This window comes from Ochotona princeps, chromosome X (genome assembly GCF_030435755.1).
Source record: "Ochotona princeps isolate mOchPri1 chromosome X, mOchPri1.hap1, whole genome shotgun sequence".
NCBI lineage: Eukaryota > Metazoa > Chordata > Mammalia > Lagomorpha > Ochotonidae > Ochotona > Ochotona princeps.
The window spans coordinates 104,854,922-104,866,030 of NC_080865.1; the positions used below are offsets into that span (position 1 = coordinate 104,854,922).

General features: G+C 49.6%; 1 pseudogene; it reads left to right on the forward strand.

Moving 5' to 3' along the window:
- The first annotated feature begins 6,647 nt into the window (after window positions 1–6,647).
- On the forward strand, window positions 6,648–6,744 carry LOC118760537 (U6 spliceosomal RNA; annotated as a pseudogene).
- The last annotated feature ends 4,365 nt before the right edge of the window (window positions 6,745–11,109 follow it).

Consider the following 11,109-nt stretch of genomic DNA (forward strand, 5'->3'; position numbering starts at 1 on the left):
CGAGGCGGCAAGAGGACAGTGGGCGTGAAGGGTGAGGAGCAGGGGACTGGGGGCCCCCACAAACTCTGCCATCCTGTTTCTCGTGTGCGTGACCATCCCTAGACCCTGGCTCTCCACACCCGTTTATATGTTGTGCCGCCACCAACAGCCACCAGCAAGAGCACCGAAGCACTCCATTGTGGGAACACCCAAGCTTCGGACCCTGGCAGTGTGTGGTTTGTGGCCCCCAGGCTGTGGGAGGACTAGCTGTGACAGAGAGCTGACCACTTCTGGTGCAGCTGAGCGTCCATAGGACTATTAAACCAATGAATCCGGTCTTCTTGGTACTCTGTTCCGTGGTTTTGAACTTGTAGAACACTTTCCCGTTTGTGAATAGTTTTGCTGAACGTGGACTTTAGACTGATGATTTTCTTTTAATGATGGTGCCCACCTCGGGACAAGACTCCTAAGTGGCTCTTTTTAAAAAACATCAATGTCTTGGTAAAGGACCCCATGCCGGGGACTGAAGGGCCGTCTGCACCTTGCTGTGTCACTGGCAGGCACTGGTCTGTCTTGGACAGCACTGGGGCAGAGGAAGCCTGGAGGGTCACTGCCGTTCGCTGAGCAAGAGATTTTATTGGTCTCCTCCATCCCCATTCCTCCTGGCCCTCCCGATAAACCATCTCTCCTCTGTTGGTGCTTTAAAGAATGTAGCAAATTGTTGCAGGGCCCCAAAGGGAAACAGTCTGTGTCAGTGGCAGCCACAGCAGTTTCAAAGCCATCGAGTCAGCAGGCTTGGGGACCCATTTCTTGAAGGGGGCCCTGCTTCAAGGCTGCAGATGCCTTCCAGAGCCCTTCCAGGGCTGGAGACTGACCCCAGCATGTGTTCCCAGTGTGCATGGCGGTGCTGTCCACCTGGTGGTGGCGAGGTTCCGTCCTTCCCCACAGGCTAATGTCCAAGGAGTGCTGGAAGACCAGGGAGCCAGTGGCAGGTGCCTTTAGGAAGATACTTCTGGAACTCTGTGTGTTCTAGAACAATCTTCAATGAGCTTTCACATACGCCTGATATTGAGTCTCAGCCTGGAGAGCCAATCTTCTGCCAGGTAAGCTTTTCCATCACATGGGAAGCTTCCCCCAAAGCAACCTGAGGCTGGAGAGGCTGAGCAGATGGCATTCCACATTTCCTTTGTCTTTCCCTCTCTGCCCTTCCTCACAAAAGGATCTGCAGCCTAGAGGACCTCTGCTTTTTCCATGATGAAGGCTGGGGCCAGTGTCATTCAGCCAAATTGGAGGGTGTGAAGATGCTGAAAACTCTAGGGTCACCTCGACTCCTGCAGCATGTTCTTGAGCAGGTGCCCGAGTGTGAGCAAGTGAGGGAGGAGAAAATTACTTCAATGTATCTCTTTCCCAGGGAGCAGAGAGCTGGACTTGGGGTCCCACTGAGCACAGACAAAAGGAATGTGTCCAGAACTGTCCCTTGCCTTCGGCATCTGTTGAGTCCTTCTTCCCTACCGCATTTACGGGTAGATGGAAGCTGGGTGGTGACGGGAGACAGCTGAAAGCAGAAACCTGGAACTGATGTATGAAGGGCAGCCTGTGTCCTCCAAGGCCCCAGACGGAGCTGGAGACAGTTCTGGAAGACCCATGGTCTCTAGTTGAGGTGCTTCACAGCGTGCTTGTAGAAGGGACTGTGCTGTGGCCTCTGGGCTGGGTTTCACGTTGTACTGTTGAACACAGACCCAGTGGCACACAATGGACGTACCTCCTTGCGGTGCACATTTCGCTTTTACCGACGCCCTGTACGTACTTTTTCAAACTCTGTCTTCGTATACATGTTGATTTGATACAATGCTAATTCTTTAGGAGGAAACTTTTTGTTACTTTTGGATGTGTATGTGTGTGTATGATGTCTACATGTTGCCTTTCCTCATTGCTTATCTAACACAATAGTCAGTCTGCGGCTGTGTTTGTACCAGGACAGATCCGGTGTGCGGAGGAGAGTGTACCCTCCCAGGACTGGGCAGCCTGACAGGGCCCTGAGTGAAGATCAATGGAGCGAGCTCTTAAAGGTTTTCTCTCTCACCTCGCACAAAAATCCTCGGAAGCAGATGAAGCAGCTCCAGTCTGTGGAGCCCTGCCCTGCTGGGACCCCAGCTCGAGTCCCCACGCCACAGCCTCTGTTTTGTGGTGGTTGGTAGCTGAAGGAAATCCAGGCATTCCTGGGCTGTGTGTGTGTGTGTGTGTGTGTGTGTGTGTGTGTGTGTAGATGTGTGGCTTTCACACATTTCTTGAAAGGTTGACTGTCACTTGTTTTCAACCAAAAACTTTTTAGGATTTTTTAAAACCAGAATTGCAGTCCTGCCCCTCTGTTGCTCCCCATTTGCCTTGGATTTTCCAAATGAAAGCACAAGAGGAAGAGTGGGGTGCACAGGTGCTGGGTGAGTGCACCCCTCAGCGCAGCTGCCCCCTCGAAGCCGAGGCCTTTGCTTCCACCTGCCATGCCCACTGCCATTAGTGTAAACCCTTTAGGGTGCTGTGCAAGACAGGAATCTGCTGGGTCGGCTGGCTGTTGTCTTCCTGGGATCCCAAATGTGATGGACTTGGGACAGGAAAGTGTCATTCGGTGCAGTGGTGGGGGCCAGTGCTTCCCCTCACTGGGTTGTGATTGCCATGTGGTATTCTACAAGAAGCAGGAAAGCATCAACACTGCCTCTAAATTGTTCTTTGATCCGAGAAGGAGAAACAGTGCAGAGACTCTGACTCCCTGAGCTGCGATTTGTCCCTCCTGGCCAAGGTTGAGAAGGAGAGCTGGATGAACAAACTGCTACTCTGGGCTGCCTTTCTGCAGTCAGGCTCCATTTCCGGACTCGGCCAGTTCTGAAACAAGCACATTTCCGCTCTCCCCACCCCCACTGGCACTGAACTCTACCAGTCCTCATGGCTATCATGAGCTCAGTTAAACCCACTGGAGTCACACAGCAGCTACAGGAGAAGCCCATCCATCTGAAGTTCAGTAATTCGGATCATTCACACAACTGCCGTTTTGGCTACATCAGGATATTGGGAGGAGTCCCCATTTGAGGCCATTTCAGGGTGTCACGTGTCAGAGGAACATGGTTGAAGATGAGCAACCAACCTGTTCCCAGAAAAGGCTCCAGGTCTTCAGGATCCCTTCACTGTGCCTTCAGCTTGCGCTTCAGCAATTCTCACGTGTAAGACTCCTTCCTCACAGGCTGAGTGTTCTCTCTGTCGTGTGACGTTGGGTACCGAAGCCTTTCATGTGAGTCCTGTATCTATCTACATGACATAGTTTGTGAACTCAAGTGCAATTCGAAGTAACTCAAGTGCGTCTCTTTTCTAACTCTTCTGTGAAGCAGGTGTCTCACTCTCAGACTGGGCCACTCCCATCACTTGCCCCCGCAGACTCCTGCTTTGCCTTTCAAGTGTTGTGGGCAATGAGTGTCTCTCCAGCAACATTTCCCTGGTGAAGGCACACACACAGCACAGCTCCTTGCACTCAATGCCTCGCTAGTTGCTTCCCTGTCCTGATACCTGACCACTCAACAGTGCCTGCCCTCAGGTCTTCGCAGGCCCGAGCAGTAGCACAGATGTCCAGGAGGGCAGCACATCCCCAGCTGCTTCTGTCTCCAAGTCTGTCTTCCCTCCCAAGCTTGAACACACCTGTTCCTTCACTCTGTAGCTGCGACTGTGTAACAGTGGGGATGCTGATTGTGCAGCTGAGCTTAGTGAAACAAAAACTGTGAAACGGATTCATTTTGGTACCACTTTAAACTATTCATGCTCACATGTTGATTCATATCAGCTGAGAACTCCGTGCATTCACGAATATGTCAGGATTCCACTGGTGCCTGGGGGCAACCAATCAATTTGCTTGTGACATATGTGAGTGTGTGTGTGTGTGTGTGTGTGTGTGTGTGTGTGTCTCCCTCAGTCTTTAGGTCTCTATCTTGTTCTCTTGTTCTCTTTTTACAATTGTTGCGTATAGCTGGTGAATTTTGTCTCTTCCTGTACAAAAAAATCATGGATAATAATAAAGAGCAAATGATCTGTGCTGGCATCCTGTCCTAGTGCTTCTTGGATCTCTGCTGACTACCCTACCTCCCTGGAGGATGCTGGTTGTGGCTCAGATTGCAGATAAGGAAACCGTCCAAACCAGTTGAAAAGCAGGAAGTGCAGATGTTGATCCCCCACCTTGTGTAAGATGATCTCCTGAGCAGCCCCTCCTCCCCTGGGCTGAAGTAGGGCTGATTTACTACCTGATTCTTGGGTACTATCAGAAGTGCCCCTCAAGGATGCCCAGCTTGGTTTCCGAGCTGGGGCAGGGAGGGTGTGAGGAGACCATATGCTGTGCCCTGTATAGATAGGACACAACACTCAGGTCTTGCCCTGGTGGCACCACTTGCATTTTGAGGGTGCCAATGGTCAGGGACTGTTTCAAGGGCACTGAAGTCCTCACCACAGTGTGGAGGGAATATAGTCTTCGTCACAAGGACACCAAGATGTTGGTACAGAGCTGGATCCTGCCACAGGAAGCTTCTGGCCCATCTTACGTCAACCTATGGTCATGCAATTACTCTGCTCTTTGACAGGGCAACGTTCTGACATGGTGGAACAAAAGCAGTGAAATTCTGGCTTCCTCAGAGGGTTGACTGCAGAGGCCAAAGGTCCACAAAGTTAGCCAGAGGCCCTGGCTTTCATTGTTGTCCCGGCTGGCATAGTTGAGGGATGTCAATCTTTTGGCTACACCAGGAATTCAAAATGAAGTCTTGCCAAGCAGGCCTCAGCACATGTTTGGAGTTGTGTCCTGAGCATGGACTTTTCAACTTCTGTTCCTTTTGCTGCTTCTGGCAGTGACTCACTCTCCCAGGTTAGCCCAGGCTAAGAATTTAATGTCTGATGAGGTTCCAGGCCACAACAGTATCCCTTGGGACACCACCCAAGGGTCCAGAGCTACCTTTTGTTATGATCATACTCTTCGTAGAGACACACTCTCCAGGGCTGGGTGCTTGCTTGTTTTGGAGGTACAGCACAAGGGTCCTAGCCTCAGTGTCACTCCAGCCCCTGCTGGGCCCAACCAGGGAGTCAGGCCAGTGGCTTGGCTGGTGGGCATCTTTCTGCTCACCCTTCCCTGGGTTCCCATCCTGTACCACTGGCACCATCTCATAGCAACTGTCCTGGGACTGCACTGGATTAAGGTGAGAGCATGGGAAGGCAGTAGAAAGAATCTGAGTGGAGCTCGTGGATGAGTACGGCCAAATTGTCAGGTATGCCCTGTAACTCCATTCACTGAGGCTATCTTACCCTATGAGATGGCATTTACAATGGGTTCTGTTTTTGTTTTGAGGTGACATTTACAATAGGTTCTGATTTGTTTTGTTTTATATTGTTTTAAGATTTATATTGGAAAGGTGGATTGACAAATAGGAGAAAGAGACAGGAAGATCTTCCATCCGCTGGTTCACTCCCCAAGTGAGGGAAATGGCAGGGGCTGAGCAGGTCAGAAGCCAGGAGCCAGGAACTTCTTCCATGTCTCCCATGTGGGTGCAGGGTCCCAAGCCTTTGGGCTGTCCTCCACTGATTTTCCAGATCACAATCAGGGAGCTGGATGGGAAGTGGAGCAGCTGGGACACGAAACAGTACCTAGATGGGATCCTAGTGCTTGCAAAGCAAGAATTTAGCTACTGGGCCATTACACTATGTCCAACAGGTTCTGTTTTACAGCCGAGGGAACTGAAACATAGCATTTGGTCAAAGGCTCACAAGAAAGAGTTACTGGCCTTGTTTCCCAAGCTTGCGCCTACCCTGGTTGGTCCATCGCAAGCCACTTCTGTGGCACTTCAGCTTCCCAGAACACTGGCTTTGTGTGTGTGTTCATCATCATTCCCTGTAGCTTGCACCTGGATGTTCCCTGCTGTACTATTAGTGTCAAAAGGGCAAGGCCATGTGCTGCTTTTCTCCTCGCCTCTTCCCTAGAATACAATAGAGCACCTTGCTCACAGTGAGTGTTCAGTCTGGAAAAGTGTCCATGGGTTATAGTCTAACCAGAGTTCAAGCTGTATGTGAATTCTGGAGGCCAAAGGCCCCAGATGAAGGTGTGGGCAGAACTCATTTCTTCTGAGTCTCCTGATTGCTGATTTTCTCCCCATGTCTTCACCTAGTCTCCTTGTATGTGTGGGTATGTGTTGCAATCACCTCTTCTTAAAAAGATGCTAGTCACACTGGACGAGGGCCCAGTCGAATGATCTCCTTTAACCTTAACTGCCTATTGAAAGGCTCTAACTCCCTCTGAGGAATTTTTTGACTGTACAGCACAATTCAATCCAGAATGCTTGATTCAGGGGAGCATCTCCCAACCTGACCATATTGGGCATCCCTGCAAAGCAGTTGGTGGAATGGGTCTCAGGGCTGCTCTGCGGTGCTGGCAAGGACAAGGACAGCTGCAGTGCTTTCTCCCTTGCTACAGTAGGAAGGATCCAGGGAAGCTGCCAAATGGTCTCCGAGGCAGGTGGGGCTGGCAAAAGAGGGGTAGGCTTTATGAGGGTTTTCCCAGGGTCCTCTGTGTCAAGTGGTGTGACAAAACAGTGCCCCCCAAAAACACAATATTTGTGGTCTTCATATGTTTCTAAAAAACACAAAACTTCAAACTCGTTTTGGTGGCACATATACTTAAAATTGGAACAATGTAGAGAAGATTAGCATGGCCCATGTACAAGGATGGCATGCATAGAACATATAAAACTTGTTCAAGAATCAGAAGGGCCTGGCACGGTGGCCCAGCTGCTTCAGTCCTTGCCTCGAACGCGCCGGGATCCCATATGGGCGCCGGTTCTAATCTCAGCAGCCTCACTTCCCATCCAGCTCCCTGCTTGTGGCCTGGGAAAGCAGTCGAGGACGGCGCAAAGCCTTGGGACCCTGCACCTGCATGGGAGACATGGATGAAGCTCCTGGCCCCTGGCTTGGGATCGGCTCAGCTCCAGTCATTGCAGTCACTTGGGGAATGAAGTAGCGGAAGGAAGATTGTCCTCTCTCTCTCTCTCTCTCTCTCTCTCTCTCTGCAGTAAAAATAAATAAATCCTCAAAAAAAAAAAAAAAAGAATCAGAAGACTGGCAGATTCAATCACAATGACTTGCAGCACTTTTCTGAAGAGTTCAAAATGCACTGTGGATTCCTTTCACCAGGATTTACGTGCTGTCAAAACAAGAAGTCAGTCACACTACGCAGCACAGAAACACAGTAGCTTGGCCATTCAGAGCTGGGTGATGGGTAAAGCAGGGCAGATGCTGGCAGAGTGCGTCGCTTTCCAAGTCAGAGCTGTCCCTGCCTCAAGCCAGTCTGTGGAGCTCCACAGGGTTGCCCTGCGGCTGCCTGGAGCTCTGGGAGCAGCTTGGGTTGAAGGGAGGGGAAGAGCAGAAAACAACATATCGCAGTGCTCCAACATGAATTTTATGCCAGGAGATGTCCTAGGGGGCTCAGTGCAGCCGCTTCTAAGGCAAGCCTTTCTGAGGAAGCCAAGACCAACCACAATGAAGGTTAGAGAGACATTGTCCAGGCAAATACCATGGAAGATAACCAAAGCAGGCATGGGCCCAACAGGTGGAAGGGCCTGTATCCAGTCAGCATGTCACAGTGTCAGGGAAACAGGAGAAGCCAGCGTGATGCGATGGGCAAGATTAACTCTGTGAGACAGTCTGATCTCTTGAAATCAGGATGAGCTCAGAGATCCTCGTTGCCCCCAAACAATCCTTTGATTCTTTTGCAAGGGGAGTTTTGGCTCAGGTTAAGGAGCTTTGGGTCAGCAGGTTAAGGAGAGGAAAATATCTCTGACTTCTTTAAGGCCATACTGAGTGTGTGCTGTGGAGTGGTTTGAGTGGATCTAAGGAAGGAGGACTAGGTTGGCATGAAAGATCAAAGTTGCTCCAGTTTCCAAAAAGACGTAAGAGAAGACAGTGTGGGCCAATGGGCTTTAGGAAGAGAACTCTATGTGGAGTCCTGCAAACCAAAGGAGGAGAGTGTTTTTAGAGGAGAGGGTGGACTGTCATGTCAACTGATTCCAGAAAGTCAAGGAAGGTGATGATTTTATCAGTGAGCTTTGTCTTGCTATACTAAATTGCTATAAACAGGCTGTTAGTAATGGAGGGTGTATTTATTTACATTTTGTTTTTGATAATGTTTACATAGTTGATTATGGTGGGAGGGGTCAAGGATTAGAGGAAAGTGGATGAGACTGTTTCCACATTTTGTTTTTCTTCTTCCTGTATCTGGGGGAAGGGGGCAGATAAGGGGAGAAGCCACACCCAGCCTCTCTACTGCCCCAGCACCTACATCAACTCAGGGTCCTTAATGTGGAGCATGTTCTGAGGGTTCTATTCAAGTGGTTTCAGTAGTTCTGACATGCTGTCAATTTCACAGATCCAAGGATGAGGAAATCCTTCCAAGTCCATTGACTGACATAGTCTACCTTAAAGTCTCCATTCATCCATAAATTTGCTGTCAAGCTTGTCAGGGTAGTTGACCAATTTACTCTGCCCTTCTTCCTCTGTTATGATACCACATGTCCTCTTCAGGCTCCAGTGGACTACCAAATCCTCCATGTGAATCTGGGTATACAGTCCATTGCTTTGTCCAAGCCTCTAAGGGGACCCAGTTCTGACACATGAACTCCACTGTCAGATCACAGGTCCTGCCGCTCTCCCCATGGTTGGAGTTCTGAGTCCAGCTGTTTAGTTGGGGGAACCCTCAAAGAAATCTCATCTAATGTGATCCCAGACCTGACTCCCTTGTGTGCCACATTGGCCTACACACACACTGATAGTTGCAATTGCTAGGTCAGAGCTATCTCCAGCCTTGTCTCTTATGCAAAACAATGGCTACTGTGGCCCAGCCCAACCCTGCCCACTACACACTTGGTCCTCATGTTACACCATTGGAAGCTGTGGCCCAGTTAGAATGACCCCCAGTAGCCCCCACAGACCTGTCCCCTAGCTCTGGTTCCTGTGCCTGCCAGCAGAGGCAGTGGACTGGTTTGGTCTGTTTCACAGCCCCATTCAGCTTTCATACATATCACTGGTCACTGTAGCCTAACTCAACCCAACCAACTCCACTCTCATGCCTCATTCACTCCTTACTTATGCCAGCGGGTGCCACCGTCTGTCTAGCCAGGCCCTCCCCAGCCCTGTTTCTCATGCTCACAAGTGGGAAATTGCAGTCCATCAGAGAAGTGCTCACAGTTTCCTTACTGAATCTATTGACAACCCAGAAGCTTGCACTCTTCATGTGGTACTGCAGTTCAGCTCAGTAGGGCTTACCCCCAGTCCCAGCACTTGCCAGCTGATGATGTGGCAAAGCCCGACAAACCTGTCCTTATTCTGGCTCACACATGCACCAATGGATACAGTTAGCCCAGCCTGCCTCTCCCCAACCCAGTTCACATGAAGTCAACAGGAGCTGTAGCCCTGCCTGGCCTGGTCTGCCCACAGACCCAGCTTTCACTCTCCCCAGCAGGAAGAGTGGCCCACCAGGGGAATCCAGGTGGGGTTTATTTTGGCTTGAGGTTTTGGAGGTTCACATCCCAAGATCAGGCAACTCACTGATTCGGCCTCTGTGAAAGTACATGGCAAGTCAAGAAGCAGAGAGGATAGCTGGGTAAATGTTCTGCATTACAATTCCAGGGGCATGTCCCCAGTTACCTAAACACCTCCCAAGCACTAAAAATGAATTATGGCTCTACCATCTCACTACCCTGAATCCATCTTTGAAACTTAACCAAAGTCAGTGGTGCGCGAGTTCAGGAACCGTAATTCTACATCCCCCCAGCAGTGACAGAAACCGTCTTTACTGAAGAAACAGGAGTGTAAGGAGTAGGAGGATTTGCGCACGTGAAAAGTGGAGACAGTGTACAAGATGGAGGAAACACTTTCTAGGAGTTAAGAAGGATAGTACAAGACAAAACACAAAACAGTAAGGGAGGATAGTCATTTTTATTCACATGAGATTTATTTTCTCTTGCTCTCTATATATGTATATACATGTATACATTCATTCATATAATTACAATGTGTGTGTGTGTGTGTGTGTGTGTGTAGTCACTGATTCCTTAGGTGTCAGGTAGAATACTAAGTACAGAGGAGACAAAAATACCTAAGAAAACATGGTGTTTACCTTTATGGCGTTAGTCTCCTAGGATTGGGCAAGATGGAAAGCTGTTGGTTGTTGTCCAACAGGTAACTCAGGACTGTCCTGCGTGAGGAGGTGCAATCCCTTAAAACTTAAGAGAAAAAAACTTAAGAGAAGCCTGCAGGCAAGCAGGAGATGCAGAGGAACCCAGGACAGAGCTGGAACTGGAGCTCAAGTGTCGGGGGAGGGCAGAGTTCTGAGCAACATGTATAGGTCATCATTTGGCACCAGCGGCGATGCATGCTGGCATGCTTGTGGCACTAACTCTGGGATAAGTACTATGCGTGTCACACTGTTTGATCCCTTACCATTTTCCAGATGGAGTCATTGAGGCACAGCCTTCCTTGTGCATCATGTTTCTTGGCAAGTTGAGGTAAAACATGTTTGCTGGTTTCTGCCTGCCCAAGGTAAACAACTGATCAGAGCAGAACAGGGGTTGGAGGATGTTTTCTAGAATTCTCTTGGGTTAGCTCTTTCCTAGAACCTCCTCTTGGTCTAGCAAGGAACTTAGTTTATTATTAAGGAGAACTGGGTTTGTCATTGAGTTACTGAACTGGGTCATGCCTGGACCTCCCTAGCCTGGCCCCTAGCATCTCTGCCTGTAAAAAGGGGACTACTCTGAGGACCAGCCACTGCCAAGCACAGGAGCACTTGCCAGGAGTGTCTTGCTTGAAAGCAACGTGCAATTCCTCATGGCTGTCTTCTCACTTTGACTCTTTGTGCCTCATTTCCAGAATCTTCCTCTGGCTTGGAGGGGTGGCTGGTGTTTATATTTCTGAGCTGATCTGTGCCTGAGGCTTTGCACCGCTTTTTCCACCTCTTTATCTTGGTTAGCCTTTGACTCTGGCCTCTGATTCTCCTGGTTTTGATGTACACATCAGAGTTCAGCCACTGGGCATGCAAACAATTGAAAGTAGATGCATTTCCGTTAAAAG